General features: G+C 44.5%; 1 pseudogene; it reads left to right on the forward strand.

Annotated features, from left to right (window-relative positions):
* The first annotated feature begins 3,610 nt into the window (after positions 1 to 3,610).
* Positions 3,611 to 4,738, forward strand: LOC120843796 (annotated as a pseudogene).
* Positions 4,739 to 20,177: the final 15,439 nt, after the last annotated feature.

Genomic DNA, 20,177 nt, shown 5'->3' on the forward strand with positions numbered 1-20,177 from the left:
ATAATGACCGCAGCCTTCTTAGCATACGGAGCGGACCACCCCACCCACCAAAAGCTCCCCACGTTATCGCTGCAATCAGCGTGAGACTCCCTCCCTCTCCCCCTCATTAGGGAGGGTCCCCGTTTTGAAGGCGGATTCCGGGCCGGATTCCGAAGTATACCCCAGTTTAGCCGCGGAAATTGCACCAGTCGTGGTTGGCAATGTGCCATGCTTTAGACGCTTCGTTCAAATGTCCGAAAGCTCACTTCGGTTGTGCGCAGCACCGAAGGGCTGCTTGAAGATGGTAGTTGCCGTGCCGTGCTAGATAATGCTCTGCTGCTTCCAAAATTGTTCTGGTGTAGATGCGCACTTTCACGGAGCACTGTTGTTCCAGTTGGTATTGATCCCCTGGTATGCCGCACGCTTCGTCGACACAAAGATTTGATCAACACTCATTACATGAATAACAAGCAGTATGGACATTTCACGGCGCGTATCTTACCGGAGTGCGCGTTTCCTACCCATCCCATACGTTCACGCTTCTTTGCTGTGACAGTCTGCAGCAGCTCATTACCAAAAAAAATGGTCCCACATCAATTTCAGTTCCGTTCCTCCACGGCAGTCATCAAAACACTAGAGAAGAGGACTTATTAAACAAAATTCTATTAAAGTAATGCAGCTTTTTTACTGGTCAGGATAAACTCTTTTTAGACAGACTTGTAATATGGTCGCGGATGCATGATCCAGTCCTTTCTTTTATCAACCCTTACTATTCTGGAAGGTTCAGGGCCATGCTCGGCTGTCATCGTATGTTCTGGTGGAGGTGCTGGGTACTTTAACCTTAGCCCTTCACTCGACTGTCACCAATTCTCTTAAGCGTAAAGCACACGAATCGGCTCCAGATCACGGCGAACGGAAATGCAACACTCGAGTCCAATTGGTGCTGAGCCGAGTTCACAGTGATGGCTCACATAAATGAGCCAGTATGCACGTTGGAGAGTGGCACGTGACAGCACATCATTAGAGTGCCCTACTTTTCCAGAGATTTGTCACATGCGTTCACTCCGTCTTTCTGACTGGCTCGAGGGGGCTGTGGCGGTTACCTGTTGCTAAATTATGGTGAAACGAAGTATAGGAAGCACACACTTTTGAAGGAACCCTACCAGAAAAAAAACAAAAAAACATTGGAAATTCAAACGGGTTGCAAACTGGTAAATCAAACGGGTGCAAACTTGTCGACCCTTTTGGATCAAACGTGATTATGGGATACGGGTAGCCGTTTAAAACGGTACCCACTCGAAACGGTACCCATTTGATACAGGTGCCCGTTCTATACGCGTGCCCGTTTGATACAGGTGCCCGTTCGAGCTTGCACGTGACCACACATTTGAGCGTGCCATTCGAATCGCGAAATTATGCGCTAGCCCTAAATGGGGATCGTCTGGCAGGCTGGTTATCTTAAACTTATTTAAGACGTTCCGAAACTCATAAACCTATTTAGAACATGGAGGAAGCACGTAGAACAAATGTGTTTACGTAGGTGCTTGCAAATGGACAGGAAAACAGACACAAAAATATTGTTTTCAATCCTCCTCAAAGTTTATTACGTCTTCTGTAGACAAGTACAAATGTGCAAGCGATCTGTGAAATGTGAGAGGCACTCTGAGCTTTTTATACAACTGAGGAGAATGCAAACCAAACAAGAACCGAGTTAATTCTAGACTATGAAGGTAGACTTTCGGGAAATTATTCGAACGGCTGCCACGAGAATAGTGGCGGCATAATTATATAGATAATCTGGAAGAGTACGAGTAGAAGAACGGTCATCCGTGATATTTGTCGACAGGGTCAAAGCAGGACAACCACACAAACACGAATGAGACGGAACGGCTTCTTGGAAGTTTCAACACGATGTGGCGCACAAGAGTCAGTTGCGGAACCCAACCAAACCGCAAGAATTCCTGACTTCTTTGAAGAATCGCTTGTTGCCGATATAGACGTAGGGCTTTTCGAACACTGATAGCTTTGGTGCACATCCAATCCGTTGTCGAGAGACATCCTAATAAGCCCGCAGGGTTAGGCGACAGAGCGAAGCAGGTGGACGCGCGAAGTTCATGCTGGAACTGACAACAAGCAGAAAAAGGAAAAAGCGGCTGCTAGGCGCACCCTTCCGGATCTTATCAGCGTGTTGCTGGCGCGCGGCTGCGGGTCACGTGACGGGTGACAAGGGAGCAGGGAGAGCGAGGACCACAGGGACAGCCCCTCTCCCTCTCCCCAGGCATTCCAGTGCAATGTGTTTTTGTAACCTAGAAAAAAAAAAAACACGCGCGCGCGCGCATTTTAGCATGCTTGAACCTTGGAAATGGCGGCGGGGCGGCCAGAAGCTCGGCTTGCGCCCGGGCGAAGTACTCAGCGCGAGCTCGTAGTTTGACCGCTGCAACGGCGGGCGTGCTCTCGCAATGCTCGATGTCCTTGCAGCCGCGTGTACGCGTGCTACCTTCGCTGCGTCTTGAATTAAAGTGAAACGGAGTCTAGACGTACATTCTTTCACGCGGTCACGTCTTTTGCGAGAGAGATTCGAGCTGAATAAGTAAATTGAGGCAATAAAGATGGACAAAGTTTTAATGTTCTGTCAAAAATATCGGCTCACCAACGTCGCGCCTTTACGTAAAACAAAAACAAAAAAGGTGTTAGTTTTAGTTGAACTATAAGCGAACATCAGCGTAATTGAAATATAAATATAATTACTTGCATTACGCGGACGATCTGAAATCGACGAACCGGCGCTACCAGCCTTCCGGAAACATAGGCTGCCACGGCTGAAACGCTACGCGTGCCCATGCCGCCGATTTGTACGTTCAGTATCAAACGGGCTCCAGAGAGCCGTTTGATTAAACCGGTACAGTTTGCAACGTGGCCACCGGTTTGAGCAACCTTGCGACAAATTTGCCCAAACCTTTCGCCCATTTGCCCAGACGAGCGACGCATTTGCCCAGACGAGTGACCCGTTTGCCAAAGGAGTGACCTGTTTGTCCAAATAGGTGACCGTTATGGCTCATACGTGGGACCACTTTGAGCTATACGGGCGACCCTTTGACAAACTGGTGACCGGTATGGTTAAACTGTTACCGGTATGGACCCGTGTATTTTCATATAGGCGCCAAATGTTGTTTTTTTGAGTGGGGAAGTCTATTGAAAAGACAGAAAGGAATCGTTGTCAACATTTTGCAACACAGCTGCTTGGTCGGGCAAGAGACAAACACAAATACAAGTCATATTGACCAGATAATTAGAACAAGTAAATGATTGACCGGCTGATACGGTCTACTCTTGATGAAAAAAAATATGGCTGCAATAAATGGTGCGGACGTGAAACAATTTGCAGTTAATCTTCTATTTCCGAGTTGCATTGTATTTAATGATCGTTGATATGTGGGGTGCTATCTCTGGACCTATAAAGAGTGGGGCTGCATCTTTTTTAAAGATCCTAAATGATAGAATCATGGGTTAGACAACCTGCAGCGCGCGTGGGGAACGGACGTGCCCTTCCGTCTTCCCCGGGACAGGAGCGATGTTCAACGGAGCGGCTGCCCTGCCACGACGGCCGACCAGGCCTCCGCGGATTACAAGAATGATCATGCCTATGCTACCGGGTGGAAAGAAGCTGGCGGAGACGGTGTTCCTACACGGAGACCCTCAAGGTAGGCCTTATCGCACGCAGGACTTCGCCGAAGCGCTTGAGGAAAGTGTCGGCATGAAGCACGTGGTTGGACTGGGAGCTTTCCAGTTCAACCACGTGTGGGTCTGCACGCTGGACTCCACTGACAATAAGGAACGCCTCGTCGCTCTGAAGGAGATTACGGTGAAAGGAAAACGATGCATTGTTATTGACCCCAGCTTAAAAGAAGGTGTGGTACGAGTCAACTGGCTCCCCACGTTCGTAACCGATGAAGATGTGTGCAAGGCCCTCGTGGAGTATGGAAACGTGACGAAAATTTGTAGGGAAAACTGGAAGTCTCCAAGTGGAGAATACGAAGTCGAAACGTCGACAAGGTTTGTCACAATCACGATGAAGGAGGGGAAAGGAAAGGAGGACCTACCACATCAGGGGAAAGTGGCTAGCTATCCTATCCTTTTATATCTCTCAGGCTGACCGCCGATGTGTCTCCGCTGGGGCCAACTGGGGCACATGGGAAGGCAATGCCGGGCGTCGTGGTGCCGTCATTGCAGAAGTTACGGCCACTTGGAATCGGAGTGTGTGCCCAAGTACGCCGCCAAGACCAAGTGCCAGGCGAGCATGCCGCTAGAAAGCGACCTTCTGGATGACGGGGAATGCACCGGAAGCGGATCGAACGGCACGGACGAGGTGGGACGAGCGGATGCACCAGTCTCTAACCAAACGGAGGCGGCAACACCCAAAGAAAGCAGTGAAGAGGGATCGGAGCCCGTAGAGGAAGAACAGGCCATGGACGTTCCACGCGCCCCAAAGGACGCAGCCCCACAGCAGCGGCTGACCAACCCGCCAGCGCCGGCAGCCGCTCCGAGGAAAACGCGCCCTCCAGAACAAGGGGCAAGCTCCAAGGGGACAAGCAAGGTCACACGCCAAAGTGCGCGGCAAAAGCCAAAAACGGCCGAGCAGTTTTCTCCGCTAGATGCACATCCCGGGGGTAAGGGGTCAATCATCGGAGAACGCCGTCCCCGTGAACGGGGATTAGGAGAGCATTCCGGGAGCCGTTTCGCCGCCAACTTGACTGATTAGCGCCGCCGTTATTTGAGGTAGGAATCGTCTCTGAATGCGACCTCTGAAACCTTTCAAGTATGCAACGCTTTTTTTTTTTTTTTTTTTTTTTGGGGGGGGGGGGGGGGGGGCGTGGTAGGGGGAGAAAACGCAAGTACGCTGCAGATGAACTTTTTAGAAAATAATGTGCCATGGACGACGATCAGTGCTATTATTTCCAAAGTGATGTTGACCAGCTTGTGTCTGGGCTCCCACCTGGTTTTCTTAAATGTATTCATTTAAATACGAGGTCTGTAAAGAACAAGGTAATTTGTTTGGAAGAATTCTTAACTGAATTTTCATTTAAACTTTCTGCCATTATGTTAACTGAGACTTGGAGCACGAGTGAACATGATGTGCTCAGGTTACCAAACTATACGACTTACCGCTTAAACCGATCCAATGGACGAGGTGATGGAGTTGCGTTACTGCTCTGCGACAATGCTGAATGTGAGTTACTTGATTGTTACAGTTTGATTACGCCTGAGTATGAGATACTCTATTTCTGTATAAGACAGTATATTCTGTTTGTTGCCGGCCACCTAATGGAGACGTCTCGATATTTTTAAAATTCTACGATCAATTTCTGGCCTTCATTGGTGAAAACAAAAAGACCTGAATTGCTGGAGCAGATTTCAACATCGACATGAGTAACAATAGCCAATTTGCCAGGAATTTTAACACTGCAATAACATCTAATGGTGTTGTCAACATGATTAATGTTCTGACTAGAGTCACAGCCGAATGCCAATCCGTCCTTGATCTGTTTATTACACATTCATTGCAGTCGTACGCTAAGGCTGGAGTTTTAACCTGCAGCGTTAGTGACCATCTCCCAGAGTTCCTTTGAGTGGAAAGAACTCAACTAGCAGCTAACAAAGGCCCTAAAATTCTATACCAATCAATTACGGAGGAAGGCCTTGATTCTTATGGTGAAATAAACGATTATTATTATTCTTTCCGCGTTGCATTGCTGCGGGAAAATTGGAACAGAACAGATACATTCAGTGAGGCGAATGATGCTTACGTTAAGTTTATTGACATTTTCAAAAAGCTATACACCGACCACTTCCTTATTAAAGAACGTAAACACAGTCGAAAAATATGGAAGTCGTGGATTACGCCAGAGCGGCGTAAAGAAATAAAAATTAGAGACAAGCTATATAGATGCTTCCTGAATACTCGTGCACCTCATGATTTGACGACGTTTAAACAGTACCGAAATAAATTGACAAAGAAACTGCGATCTGCGCGCACAGAATACCACTCCTCTCCTTTAAGCGATAAAAACAATCGCCCATGACGTGTTATGGTCCAGACTAAACGAACTATTAAATCGTGGTTCTTCGCATGCTCCTATCTCGAAACTACGAGTGAATAAAGGGGAATTGTCTGGAGCCGAATTAGCTGACGCTTTTAATGATTTCTTCGCAAGCCTGACTACACGTGCGTGGTAACTCGTCGGCAGCTCTCGAATATGTGAGCATTCGAAATGACAAATCAATGTTTCTACAACCGGTCACCCCTCCTGAGGTGATATCAGTAATCAAAAGTCTAAATAATAGCAGTAGCTGTGATATTGATGGTGTCCAGATACGGCCTGTAAAGCATGTAGCTGACATAATCGCGTTTATCCTCACTGATATATTTAACACCTGTTTAGAGGCAGCTGTCTTCCCATCAAATATGCAAAAAGTAAAGATTACAGTTCTTTACAAAAAGGGAGATAGAAATGATCTGGGAAATTATAGGCCAATTTCCATTCTGCCAGTTTTTTCAAAGGCATTTGAAAAACTTTTGCACTCGAGACTTTCGGGGTTTATTGATAAGTATAACTTGTTGACGCCACACCGATTCGGCTTTTGTAAAAACAAATCAAGTGAACTAGCATTACTTGAACAAAAAGAATATATACTCACACAATTTGAAAACAAAGCCATCGTTCTTGGTGTATTTGTAGATTTTTCAAAGGCTTTTGACTTAGTAAATCATGACATTTTGCTTAAAAAGCTGAACTGCTACAGTATGCGAGGCCGGGTTTTATTGCTTCTAAAAGGCTATTTATCTAGTCGAAAACAGATTGTCCAGATTAACAATATGCGCTCAAAGGGGCAACCAGTACTTTGTGGTGTGCCACAGGGCAGCATATTAGGGCCACTACTCTTCAACGTTCATCTTAACGACATTGTAAATACTAGCCCCACAGCCAAATTTATAGTATATGCGGATGACACTAGCATATTTGTCTCTGGCCATGGCATTCATGAACTTATAGATCGATGTAATAATGCAATGAAAACACTCGAGAACTGGCCGGCAGCTAATGCTATGCAAGTAAATGAAAGAAAAACAAAGGCGGTTATATTCAGACCCCAAAACAAGCCCGTTCTTACACATCCAGAAATCCTCCTTAATTCACGTCGTATAGATGAGGTAGATAATTTCAGGTGTCTCGGTATCATATTTTCCGCCGACATGCTATGGGACGCTCATGTAAACTACTGCCCAAGAAAAATAGCGCAAATTACTGGCATAATTGGACGCATTCGATACCACAGTCCCGCACATGTTAAATTGCTTCTTTACAATTCACTGTTTTACTTACACTTAAACTATTGTCAACTAGTGTGGGGGACAACTACATCTTCAAACCTAACGTGTATTCATTTATTACAATAGAAATATGTACGCCACATGTATAACGACCCTTATGGAACACCAAGTTCAATTTTCTGTCGTCATTCTCGCATTATCAGGGCGCACAACCTATACAGATAACCTTTGAGTGCTCGCTATAAATTAGAAACACAGAGAAATATCAGTAATATACGCAATCTTTCCCAACTGCAAATAAAAACCTCTACTTACTGTACAAGACATTAAGGGAGCGGGGTAGTCCACTCCCTACAACTCGACTAAACTCCAGAAAAGAATGTCTCCGTTATCTTTTACCATCCCTTTTAACCAACTATCACCACGTTCATTTTGATCTGTACACTTGCAGATATAGTGAACTTCGCGCAATGAACGAAGCATAAAAACACACATATATATGTCTGTGTGTATGTGTGTATATATATGTGCGTCTATGGTTATGTGTATGAACGTGTGTGCGTTTGTATGTATGTGTATGTGCATATATATATGTATGTTTATGTATGCATGTATGTGTATGTATGTATATGTGTATGTATATGTGTATATATATATATATTGTGTTGAGGCTTCTAAGAATATTTTATATAGTTTTACTTTCTTGTGTACAACTTCCCGATTTCTTTTATAGGCAAATGCTATTCTTTTTGATGTATTGCTGATAGTTGTCTGTTGTTCATTGTTATGATGAAAGTACCTTGTGCTATTATATAATTTCTTGTATTCTTTTGAATGTCTTTCTCGCCACTGTATGTACCTGAGTGGGGCTGAGGACCAGTCAAGCTGCTTGGACAGATTTTTCCTCAGCCCCCACCATGCTTATACATGGTAAATAAAGCTATTATTATTATTATTATTATTATTATTATTATTATTATTATTATTATTATTATTATTATTATTATTATTATTATTATTCATCAAGAAGTCCCCAGGAACCGTCGCTCCTTTTTACTGCTCTGCGAGTTTTCACTCGTAATCGCTTTCAATCGGAACATCTGACGCCAACGAGCTTTTTGTGACTCGGACGATTCATCTGCGTCGTGGTGGGCACCGACTTTGCTCAAGATCGGGTCCCCAACGTCTTCACTGACAGCATTCCAACGGGTAGGCCTAAGTGACTTTGCGTCTTCGCCCGGCTCGGCTCCTAGAACGCCCGTTGTGCGCGAGCTTGCCTGGGACGACGATCTCCACGGTGAGCAAAGCATCTCGCGCAAGCCTGCCCAACACATCAAGGCGACGCACGTGACACGGGAGTACAGCACTTCACGTCTTTCCCTTCTGCGTGTGTGCTATGTCTTCTCAACTCAAGTGCGCTCAATGCCACGAGAAGATTGTGAACGATGGTCGGCACATGTCCTGCGCCGAGTGCAGAACATCGTATCATCTGGGGAAGCTTTGCTCCGGTGTTGCGGAAAACACATTCAATGCCATGGCTGTTGGAAAACGAGAGGTCTTGCGCTGCCGTGTGTGCCGACAACGACATAGCGGGAATGAGTCTCGAAGTGAAGCCAGCTCGTCACAATGCGCGTCTCCTGCTGGTACGGAACATCTTCGGTCGGTGGAAGCTAAACTGGAGTGTCTCACCTTGCTGAAGGCCAATGTTGACACCCTCCTCGACTTACCAACTCAGATGAATCAACTCCTGACATTGAAGCCAGTAGTCGAGAGCCTGAAATCCGCAGTAACGGAGGTTCAGAAGGCCGTAGACTTTCTGTCGGCTCGGTACGACTCTCTGCTGTCTACAGCCACTACCAACTCAACAGCGATAACAGAGCTCCGTGAGGAAACGACATTGCTAAGAAGTATGGTAACAGACCAGTCACAGACCATCGAGCACCTGAAAGAAGAGCTGAACGATAGCGACCAGTACAGTCGTCTCTCAAACCTTGAGATACATGGACTCCCTCATGCCTCAAATGAAAACTTAGTCTCCGTTGTGGGCGAGTTGGCTGGCAAGCTAGGCCTTGAAAACTTTCAGCCAAGGGACATACTGGCGGTGCATCGTCCGCCATCGCGGCGCGACGGCCCTCCAGTTATCTTGGTTAAATTGGCTTCAGTGTCGCTAAGAGAACAATGGCTCGCCACGCGAGGTAAGCTGAGAACTCTGGCAGCAGAGGGTTCGCTGCCCAAACTCTTCCTCAACGAGAACCTAACGCGAAAGAACAGGGAACTCTTTTGGATGGTACGGGAGGAAGCAAGAAGCAAGCAGTACCAATTCACTTGGGTGAAAAATGGGAAGCTATTTGCAAAAAAGTCAGGAACCTCGTCACTGGTTCGCATCCACCGGTTGGCCGACCTGGAATTGATTGTGTAACTCTTTTTGTTGCTAAGCGGCGTAAAACTACCAGTGGATAACAACCGCATCGAATAATGGAAGTACAGTTTCGTCCATGTTCAGATTTTTCTTCATTTCAACGTTTCTCGTAACCGGCTAGTGATAGTACTCTTGGGCTGTTACATGTAAATATTCGAAGTATTCGTAAATATTGGGACCAGTTTGTAATAACTGTAAACAATACGTCACCCCTGTTTGATGTTTTTGTGCTAACAGAGATCAATGTTAAAGACGATTTCTGTGGTGAGTTCCGGATACCGGGATATAAATCATTTTTTCTTACACGGCCGATTGGACGAGGAGGAGGAATTGCGATATTTGTTAAGGACTTGTGGTGTACTGAAACACTTGATGTAGAGTTTTGCCATTGCGAGTCTGTCTATGAGGCTATGGAATGATAAGTGGTCCTTGATTTTATTAGCTTTTTACAGACCTCCTTCAGTTAATCCTTTAAGATTTTTAGAAGAACTAAAAAATACACTTGGCAATTTTCAGTCTGTCGACATCTGTTTAGTAGGTGATTTCAACATTGATACGCTTCAACCCGCCAAGTCTATTGTATGTGACTATCTGAATCTTTTAGCCCATTTTGGTCTGGAGGAACTGATTTTAGCTCCAACTCGAGAAGAACTCTTCGATAATCACCTTGTGGCCTCATGTCTGGATCATATAAGCATACGCGCTCCGAATGCTGTTGCAAAATCGGCCGTAATAGAGCAAAAATTAGCCGACCACTACTTTGTGGCGTGTCAACTTGCATCCCAACTCACGATGAAATCAACAATACCGATAACAAAAACACTGGAAATAACTGATAAAATTAGATTTGATAATTTGGTTAAAACCTATGATTGGAATAGTTTACTCTCTATTCAAGACTTTGATGAAGTGTACTGTAGGTTTAGAGATATATTTGACTACTTCAAGGACAAATCTGAAAGGGTTATCACCCTGAGGCGACGTCGTAGCGAACAAGAATGGTTAACCAGTGACATTTTGTCAGCTATCCGCTGTGAAGGTGTTCTTTGGGCTAGATGTCGGCGATCTCCAACCAATACAAACTTGAAAAAAGAATTCCGTAGTATGCGAAACCGTGTAACCGCGCTTATTCGATCAGCAAAAAGAAAATACTTTGGAGATAAGTTTTTTTAAAGCAAGGTCAAATATTTCAATGACTTGGAGTTTAATAAATCAATTACGAGGCACGGGTGTAAAGAGGTCGATAGATGCCTCCCTCGAGAAAGTGTTTGGTAACAATACGACAAAACTAGTAGAGGATTTCAATATGTTCTTCGCTAAATTTTCTGAATTAGCTCGGGATGATACTATGTTCACGGCAGATTTTCTTGATTATAATGTTTCCTCGGCATTCCTTCCCGAAATGTCTGAACATGATCTACGCACTTTGCTTTTTAGTTTCAAAACTAACAAGGCACCCGGTATCGATGGTATCAGTGCAAATGATCTGCGCCGAAATTATGATTCTATAAAACTTGTGCTCCTTCACAAGTTAAATGGTTTCATTTCCTCCGGAATGATCCCGGTTGATTTGAAAAGTGCGCTACTGAAGCCCGTATTTAAGGGGGGAGAGCATAAAAAAACTTGACAATTATCGACCAATTTCCATTTTGCCCTGTATTGTCCAAATCTTAGAAAAACGTATTTTTCAAACTATGACGGCCTTTCTTGATCACTTTAATATTCTGTCGCCCAGTCAATTTGGGTTTGTCAACGGACGTGGAACACAGCCACTTTTGGAAGATTTTTCAGATGAATTACATCCAGCCTTCGAGGGGCATCAGATTGCTTGCGGACTTTTTATTGATAAAGCAAAGGCGTTCGATTCAGTGAGTCACAATATTTTACTAACAAAATTGCAAAACATTGGATTCCGCGGCCCATTTCTTTCTCTTCTCCGGAACTTTTTACTGAGAGGACACAGCTAGTTTCTATAGGTAATAGTCGAAGCTCCCGAGTTACCTTAAAGGCTGGTGTTCCCCAAGGTTCTGTTCTGTCACCTCTTCTTTTTAACATTTTTGTAAACGATATGTCTAACTCAGTTTCAACATGTAAATTGTTCCAATATGCGGATGACACAGTGTTGCTTTCAAAACATCTTGATTATCCTGTAGCAATCGCATTACTCCAAGAGGACACTTGTCAACTTAATGACTGGTTTAAGACAAATTGTCTTACGATAAATGCATCTAAAACTCAGCTTGTCTGCTTTCGTAATCCTCTTAAGATGTTAACGCCCAATCATCCTATATATATGCATACCTCTCTTTGTACATCTTGTAACTGTTGTCCCATATCTTATGTAGATCAAGTTAAATATTTAGGAATTCAATTCGAAAGTGATTTGTCGTGGAATTCTCATCTGTCAAAACTTTGTAAACGACTGAGAAATGTATCTTGTTTACTGTACAATACCAGATTTTTAATACGTTATTCAACGAAAAAGAAAATAACTCACGCTTTGGCATACAGTGTTTTGCGTTACGGAATAACTATTTTTGGTCAAAGCCCAGGACGATGGGGTCAAAAAATAGACTCAGTCTTAAAAGGAATATTTAAAAGCATTGTTTATGGTTCCATATCGCCAACTGAAGAAGAGATCATAGCAGTCTTGGGCTTGCCATTTTTCCACTCCTTATTGGTTCAGACCGTTATATTGAAACACTTTTGGTGTGATAATTTCAGAGAACCTCATGTCGTATCTAGATCACTTCGACATACCGAGCGCTATGAAATGCCTTTTGTTGTGACAAACTACGGAAAAAGAATTCGGAATTTTTATGTTCCCTATATATTTAATAGCCTACCGGACGATGTTTACACTGTGGACTCACTAAACAAACTGAAGCAAATGCTCCGATCTAAAAGTGCAAGTTTTTAACTGTGCTGTGTATGTGCATGTGTTTGTGTGACCATAATCGTTTATATTGTGATGTATGTTGAGCTTGGAAGCTTACGTGTGTGGGGACGCTTTTTTATCACAAACTGTGGGGTCTTGTCCAACAAGCCTTTTGTCTGGCTTTGACAGACCCGCGTCACTATGAAGTGAACTACACGCGTAAATAAACATTATTATTATTATTATTATTATTATTATTATTATTATTATTATTATTATTATTATTATTATTATTATTATTATTCTTATTATTATTATTATTAAGGTAAGTCTGATAATACACATGAAGGTCACTGTGTGCTATTGATACTGATCGGCAAGGTCAAGAAAGAACTTTTATGAACGTTAGTAATTACCTTTAAAAAAAATTGGTTACAATGCTTTATAAGTGTTCGCGTGCACGTCACATAAATAAACGCCAGCATTTCACTTAAAAAAATACTGCGATCGAATGCAAGCTACTAAGGAAAGCATGTTTTATTAAAATCCTGACAACTGGACAACTGCGAATTTGTAAAATCGTCGATTAGCCCAAAAGGTTAACGATCGCAGGAGCTTCCTCGCAAAAAGTTGCTATTGATGTGCGCTGACCCCAGTCTAAAACAACTTAGCCTAGGCCCTACACAATATGTATACCCTTCTCTTACATTTTCAAACATTCCTACGCTCGAGCGAAACTAGAAAAATTCTAACTTGTGTGCTAAAAGTTATATCGTAAAATCGTTGATTAGTACATAGCACAAATATCACAGGAGCTACCTCGCCAAACGTTGCTCTGATTGTGCCGTTACCTATGGCTAAAACAACTATCCATATACGCTACGTCCGACGCATACGTTTCGCATCAATTCTGAGACATTCTAACGTTCAAACTAAGCTAAGAAAATGCAGAAACGTCGTGCTAAAAGAACTAAAAGTGCTAATGACTCTTGGGCATATCCGAAAATCCGAGCACCACTACGGCCATACGACTGATGCTGTCTCACATGTGTTAATATTCAGATGATTGAAAGCGCTCTTGTGCCAAAGGGGTAAGTCTCCTTTTTTTACATATCTTCATGTTATATCTGCGTGAGAGAGCACGTAGAAGCCCCAAATTGTCGGAAAGCAGTGGCATATTACGACCGTCACGACTACCGCGCAACGAACAAACCCGCATCCATCAGCTCTGTGCGCTGCTATCTATCCGGTGGCGTCACGGCTCTTGTGAGGTCACGTGACAAGTAGTCACCTTTCCGTACATTATGGAGGCAACCGGGAGCCACCACTTTCAAACTTCCGGTTTATCTCTAAGCCCCTCTACTTCGTTGGAATTAGGCGATGTAGAGGTTGCGTGTACTGTTTGTGGTGTGATTGTTTTGTACTTATGTCCCTTCCGCTCGATGAACTGCGCTTGAAGATCGATGGACTGGTACAATGAACCGAATTTCCCAAGTAGCGGCCCCCCGTCCTTCGCAATGATGGTCCGTGTCACAAGTTCGTATATCATTTTTACTTTCTATAAAAAAAGGACGGCCGACCGAGTGATTGGTCCACGCCCTGCTAGAATCCTGCCGCTGAATGTGACACTATACACAGTTCTAAAGCAAGCGATTTAATCAAAAATCAGGATTTGAATACTAGAAAACTAAATAAGAGGTTCACAAGCGCGGAGGTAGTTCACAAACATGTTCCCGCAGTTCTTAACTCAGCCGATATACCGGTGACCAAAGTAACAATGTTAGATTTGAGCAGATAATTGAACACAAAACATGTTAACCTGGGACCTAAAATACAAATGCTAAAAGGCTAAACCAATTCGAAATGAATTACGGAATAGTAAAAGGGGGGAGAGAGAGAGAAAGAAAGAAAGAGAGTGAGAGGGGAGTGAGTGTCTCTACTCGTCAAGTGTTCGGGGGTTACGGGGGGGGGGGGATATGAAAGAAAGTGGACCCGGTTCAGTCTCGCAGCCAGGAGATATCTTCAGGAGTCTCTTTCCTTGCTCAAGCCGGTCGAAAGACAAAAAAAAAAGAGGAAGAGAAATTGCACGAACACAATTTTAGTTTCTATTTTCCTGTTCCTTAACAGACATAAAGTCAACGTTTTTTTCCACATCCCGTTTGTTCAGTCTTTAAATGGGAAAACTTTAATGGAAATCCACGAAACCACGCAACCATAAAATAGAATAATGGGCTTTGAACAAAAAAGTCCAGAAAGGTTCACAAATATTTCGGTACGTGCACTTCTGAGCGGAACACTCGAGTATCCGATGATTAAAAACTACAGAAGTGTGCAATAGACTAGCGATGATTACAATTCGATTTAGCATAAAAAGTGCAATGCGCACTGTGCAATAAGCAAGTGAAGTGTCACGGGTATTGTTCCTGCGAGGATCACGTTTTTTAGTAATTATCGTTCTATGGTTATGTTTCGGTTATTTTCGTCTTCATTGTCGTCTTATGAGAAAGTGGCCCAGTAAAGAACCGGTTTCTATCCTTTTGTGCGGTCTAAATATTTAGTAGAAGGTACCTTCGGTTTATAGAAAAAAGCGAGAGGATCCTTTCGTGGCTGGCTTGAATGTTCCGGTGAATGTTCAAAAGCGGAACCCCTATACTGCGTTCAGCCTTAAGCCTGTACTAGAAGCTCCGCCTTTAGCGCGAGAGTTCTGCCCTTGTTAAGAAAAGCCTGAACACGCAGGCGCTCGCAACCAAATCGCTGCGGAAGGCAGCGAGCTCGTGCGAGAAGGCGGAGCTTTTAGTCTCAGCTTGGAGCAAAGTAGCAACACCTCCAGGGACGTTGAAGCTCTTAGGCATGACTTCATTCTTCGGAGTCTAGAGAACGAACGTTCCACTTCAGCGGTGCTAAGGGGCATGGTGGCCAGGATTTGCAGGAAGCAGATCGCATTAGGATAAAAGGCCTCCAGGCAAATACAAGTTGCTTGTACCGCTGAGACGCGCTAAGTTGCGGTCCCTTCAGATCTGTGTCCAATCCAGAACTTCTCCAGGCAGTTTATATAACAAGACGAATGCTCCACAGTAGTAGAAAGCGTGTACGAACTCGGCCACTGACCAATCACAGCGCAGAAGGGCGGGGCCAACCCTAGCCCTTGATTAATCAAAGCTTACGAGGGCGGGGCTCCTTCCCCCTCTTCTATTCCAGTGTGTACGAATTTACCCACGAACAAATCACTACTCAGGAGGGAGGGGCTTTTTCCCCCTTTCCCATCCCAGTGACCAACGGCAGGCCGCGGTCATCGATGGCCCCGCCCATAGGGCATTGGACAGTGACCAATCGGAGCTCGTCCATGTACCCGCGCCCAATCCAGGTAAGCGGTGTAGGTGTAAGGTCGCGTCCTCAGGTGTGGAGTAATGTCCGCGACGCGTGCCAGGCGTGTGGGAAAGGGACGTATTAGGGCCCATCAATCACAGCGGTTGTAAACACTACGTGATTTCACGGCGTTGGAGCTGTATCCGACAGAGGACGCTGAAGCTATGTGATTTGAATTGCGGCGCGGGAAGGGGGATTTGCGGGGCGTCATTGCTGCGGTCACGTGACGAAGGTCATGTGATATTTTTTTAATCGCTGCACGGGAAAAGTTTTGTTCGCTAAAAAAGGTTCTGCGTCGTCTAGGAATTGACCCAGGTGCCTCGTGCAAAGTAGTCCGACACTACTGCTTGAGCCAACAGCACAGCGTTTCCTCGATGTCTTGACTCGTGCTAGTTATCCATATCTCGCTCGCGCGCGCGCAATTCGAATCGTATTAAAGCTGTCCTGCTACTTGGCTTTTGTAACCTGGTTCAACAAATCAAGGCCTAAATCGTTGGTATACGTCAATCAATAAACGTCATCAATCTGTTGGCATCCCTTCAGTAATGTGTTGACTTGAAGGCTCAGGTCACATGACTGGTGTGACATGCTCCTGAGGACGCCAGAGGATTTGGCACTCTGGTCCCTTAGGAAGTATGCGACCGAGCTGAATGCTCTGGGTGCTAAGCGGCGCTCATCTGGTGGTAAACGCTTTTACCCAATAAAATTTGGCATCATGTGACGGTCTCTTAGCAACAGCCTGTTTCACTAAATAAGAGGTGGAATGACGGTAAAACTTTGAAGCTGGAGAACCGTGCTAAATCTTGGCCCAGAGTAAAGTTTTGAAACGGCCCTGCTAAATTTAAGGGCCCAGCGCAAAGATTTGCAGCTCACAGACCGTTTTAGACACAGTGAATTTTAGGATAGGGGCCATCAGCGTTACAGCTTTGAAGCGCTCCTTCCCAGGCAGCACAAGACGTCCAGAGGACGTCGAAATAAGGTCCTAAACGTTGGGCGACGTCGAAGTCCTTAAAAAGCTTTTTATCGCCGGCGTTGGTACGGCCATATGAGAGGTTCCAACAACGTCAAACACGCGACGTAGTGAGAACGTCATAAGCTTCAACTCGACGTCTTTAACAGTAATCGGCGTCCATGGGACGTCTTGCATGAGAAGTTTTTTTGAACGTCGAGCAAGAGACATTATAACAATGTCCTGAACAACACCTTGACGTCTTCGACATTAATCGACGTCAGTTCTACGTTTTCTCCGGAAAGTTATTAGAACGTCGAGCACGAGACGTCCCAACAATGTTTTGAGCAACACCTTGACGTCATCGAGATTATTCGACGTCATTTATTCATTTTGTTTCGGATGGTTCTCTGAACGTTGAGCGCGAGACGTCCCTAGAATGTATGAGCAGCACCTTGATGCCATTGGAAATAATAGACGTCAGTTCTACGTTTTCCCCAGAAAGTTCTTTGAACGTGGAGCATGAGACGTACTAACAATGTCCTGAGCAACACCTTCACGTCATCGACATTATTCGACGTCATTTCCACGTTTTTTTCGGGAGGTTCTTCGAACGTTGAGCGCGAGAAATCCCAACGATATCTGAGCAACATCTTTACGTCATTGGCATTAACAGACGTCAGTTCTATGTTTTCTCCGGGAAGTTCTTTGAACGTGGAGCACGAGACGTACCTACAATGTCCTGAGCAACACCTTGACGTCATCGGCATTATTCGACGTCAGTTCTATGTTTTGTTTCGGGAAGTCCTTTGAACGTTGAGCGCGAGACGCCCCAACAATTTCTGAGCGAACACATTGATCACCCTGAACAAGCATCTTAATAGAGCCCCAAGGTGCTGTCGTATCACTTTTAAAATTTCTCGCCAATGTCAGCATTTTTGATGCTGTGCATGCAATCCACCTTTTAAACTGGGCTGAGCTGCAGAAATTTCTTACAATATTATTTTCGTGATTGTTGCTTTAGCGGGAATTGCTTAAAAAGCCGAGAATTCACAACAAAAATCAGTATTTAGCTTGGAGTCAGCGGGGCTGTTTAAGGCATTTTTAGCTTTTCTAAGTTCATATTAACGTCTTTGAAGATGCAAGAGAATGATAAAAATGTAAGCGATTTCTGCAGCTGAGCCGGGTAGAATGGTGGAGAGCATGCACGGGTATTGAAAACGCTGTCATTGACGACTAATCTTAAAAGTGATATGACAGGTCCTTGGGCAACATAGGACGCTTGTTTAGGGTGAATCGGATTTACACCCAAAAGTGCGTAACCATGGAAGCGGCCGAAATGACCGATCACAAGGGAGCTGAAGGAACACCGTTTTCATGATTCCCGGAGTGCGGGCCGGGGCGCATGGGGGATTTAGCAAACGGTATATTCCGTCCGAATATACATGCTTTCGCGAACGTATACCTTCGAGGAACGATGCCAAATCCGGTTGACTTTATTGTTTTATGGTGACCCAGGTCGAGACCGCTATCAAATGACATCCCGTTCAGTCTCAACGTATGCTCGACGTTTTATGGTCGTTAGATGAGACGTTATATCAACGTTGACATAAAGTTATCACAGACGTGCGCTCCACATTTTATGTCGTTAATGGGAAGTTATGATGTCGTTAATATAACGTTCTCAATTGACATCCTGTCTGATTGGACATACACTCGACATTTTTTGGTCGGTTAATGGGACAATGTGTCAATGTTGATTTAACGTTATCACTTTACTTCCCGTCCAATTCAAATGTGCACTCGACGTTCTAAGATCTTTAAGTGGGACGCTGTGTCGACGTAAAATCCACACTTTTTTCAAGACATTAGCCTTTTGATATTACGTTGAAAGGACCTGACGTTCAGACTTTCCACGTTCTTTCGACATGTGGTTCCTGACGTCATAGACGATCTTTCAACGTATTTTCAACGTTTCTGTGCTGCCTGGGTTGCTAAATCTGCTGACATCTAGTGATAAAATTTTTGACCCGCTAAATTTGGGCGTCATCAGACGGTCAGTTAGCTCCAGCTGGGTACCACTAAAGTTTTACTGGGGTGAGGTAAAACTTTAAAGCTCACATGCCATGCTAAATTTTGGCCCAGCGTGAAGGCTTTAAGTGGTCCTGCTAAATATTGGGGTCCACTGCAAAATTTTGAAGCTCTGAAAGCGTGTTGGACCAAAAAATTTTGGAATAGGCGACATCTAGTGTTAGAACTTTGAAGTGCTCTTCACTAAATTTGTGACATCAGGAGGTAAAAGCTGCGACCCGCTAAATTTAGGCGTCATCTAGTGATCCCTTAGCGCGGACGTGCCCCTGTTGCTATGGGCGTCACCATCTGTAGGTAAAAGTTCCAATATCCGCCCAGCGATTATTTTCCTTGGTTTACTAAAAGGGATAAGCTTGGTGCGGTGTGTGAGAAATCGAGCCTGGTGCAATTGCTTCATAAACATTTCAAGTGTTCGCATAGAGCCGCTTGTCCTTAGATGACTAAAAAAATAAGCCTGGAGCTGACATGGTGAGGAACAGTCTCAGGTATGGAGAGGGGAGGCATCTTTACGCTACTCATATGAAAACAAAATTAGAGCTTCATTTTTCATTTCGTTCATTGCAGGTGCTTTTCTGCGCTCTTTATACTTATAAACCAAATATGTCAAAGCAAATATTCACAGACATACCAATTTCCAAGACACTGCAAATAGGTGAATATTGTCACGGGTGGTGACCAATAAACAAGAAATAAACAGGAATAAATAAACGTTTAATGTGGCGAACTTGTGCCAAAAATAAAAGGGGTACAAAAGAAAACAGCAGAGCGTCGCGGGCGTCGATGTCGGCGAAACCGCAGGATCGAGCGCAGGGGCGAGACTGAATCCTGCTTGCCAGGCGGAGCCGCTTTTGTACACGCGTTGGCTTCTGGAGCGTTCGATGTAGAAGGTTCGACGCGGAGAACATTCTAACCTCGAATCAGCTAGACGGTTCTCGAATTCACTAGAACATCACATTACAGTGTAAACAAAAATGCGTAGCCGCGGCCAGGAATCGAACCCTGGCCCTTCTTCGCGTGGGAGGTAAGCGCGATAACCGTTGTGCTACGGCCGCGGTGCCTACTTGGCGTGCGGCATTACTCCCCCCCCCTTAAAAAGTGCATCGCCTCGATGCAACACAAAACAAAGCACATAAAGAGAACGGCAAACTAAAGAGTCATTTGAAAC

Source organism: Ixodes scapularis, unplaced genomic scaffold (genome assembly GCF_016920785.2).
Source record: "Ixodes scapularis isolate PalLabHiFi unplaced genomic scaffold, ASM1692078v2 PGA_scaffold6__148_contigs__length_123643588, whole genome shotgun sequence".
In the NCBI taxonomy this organism is placed as follows: domain Eukaryota; kingdom Metazoa; phylum Arthropoda; class Arachnida; order Ixodida; family Ixodidae; genus Ixodes; species Ixodes scapularis.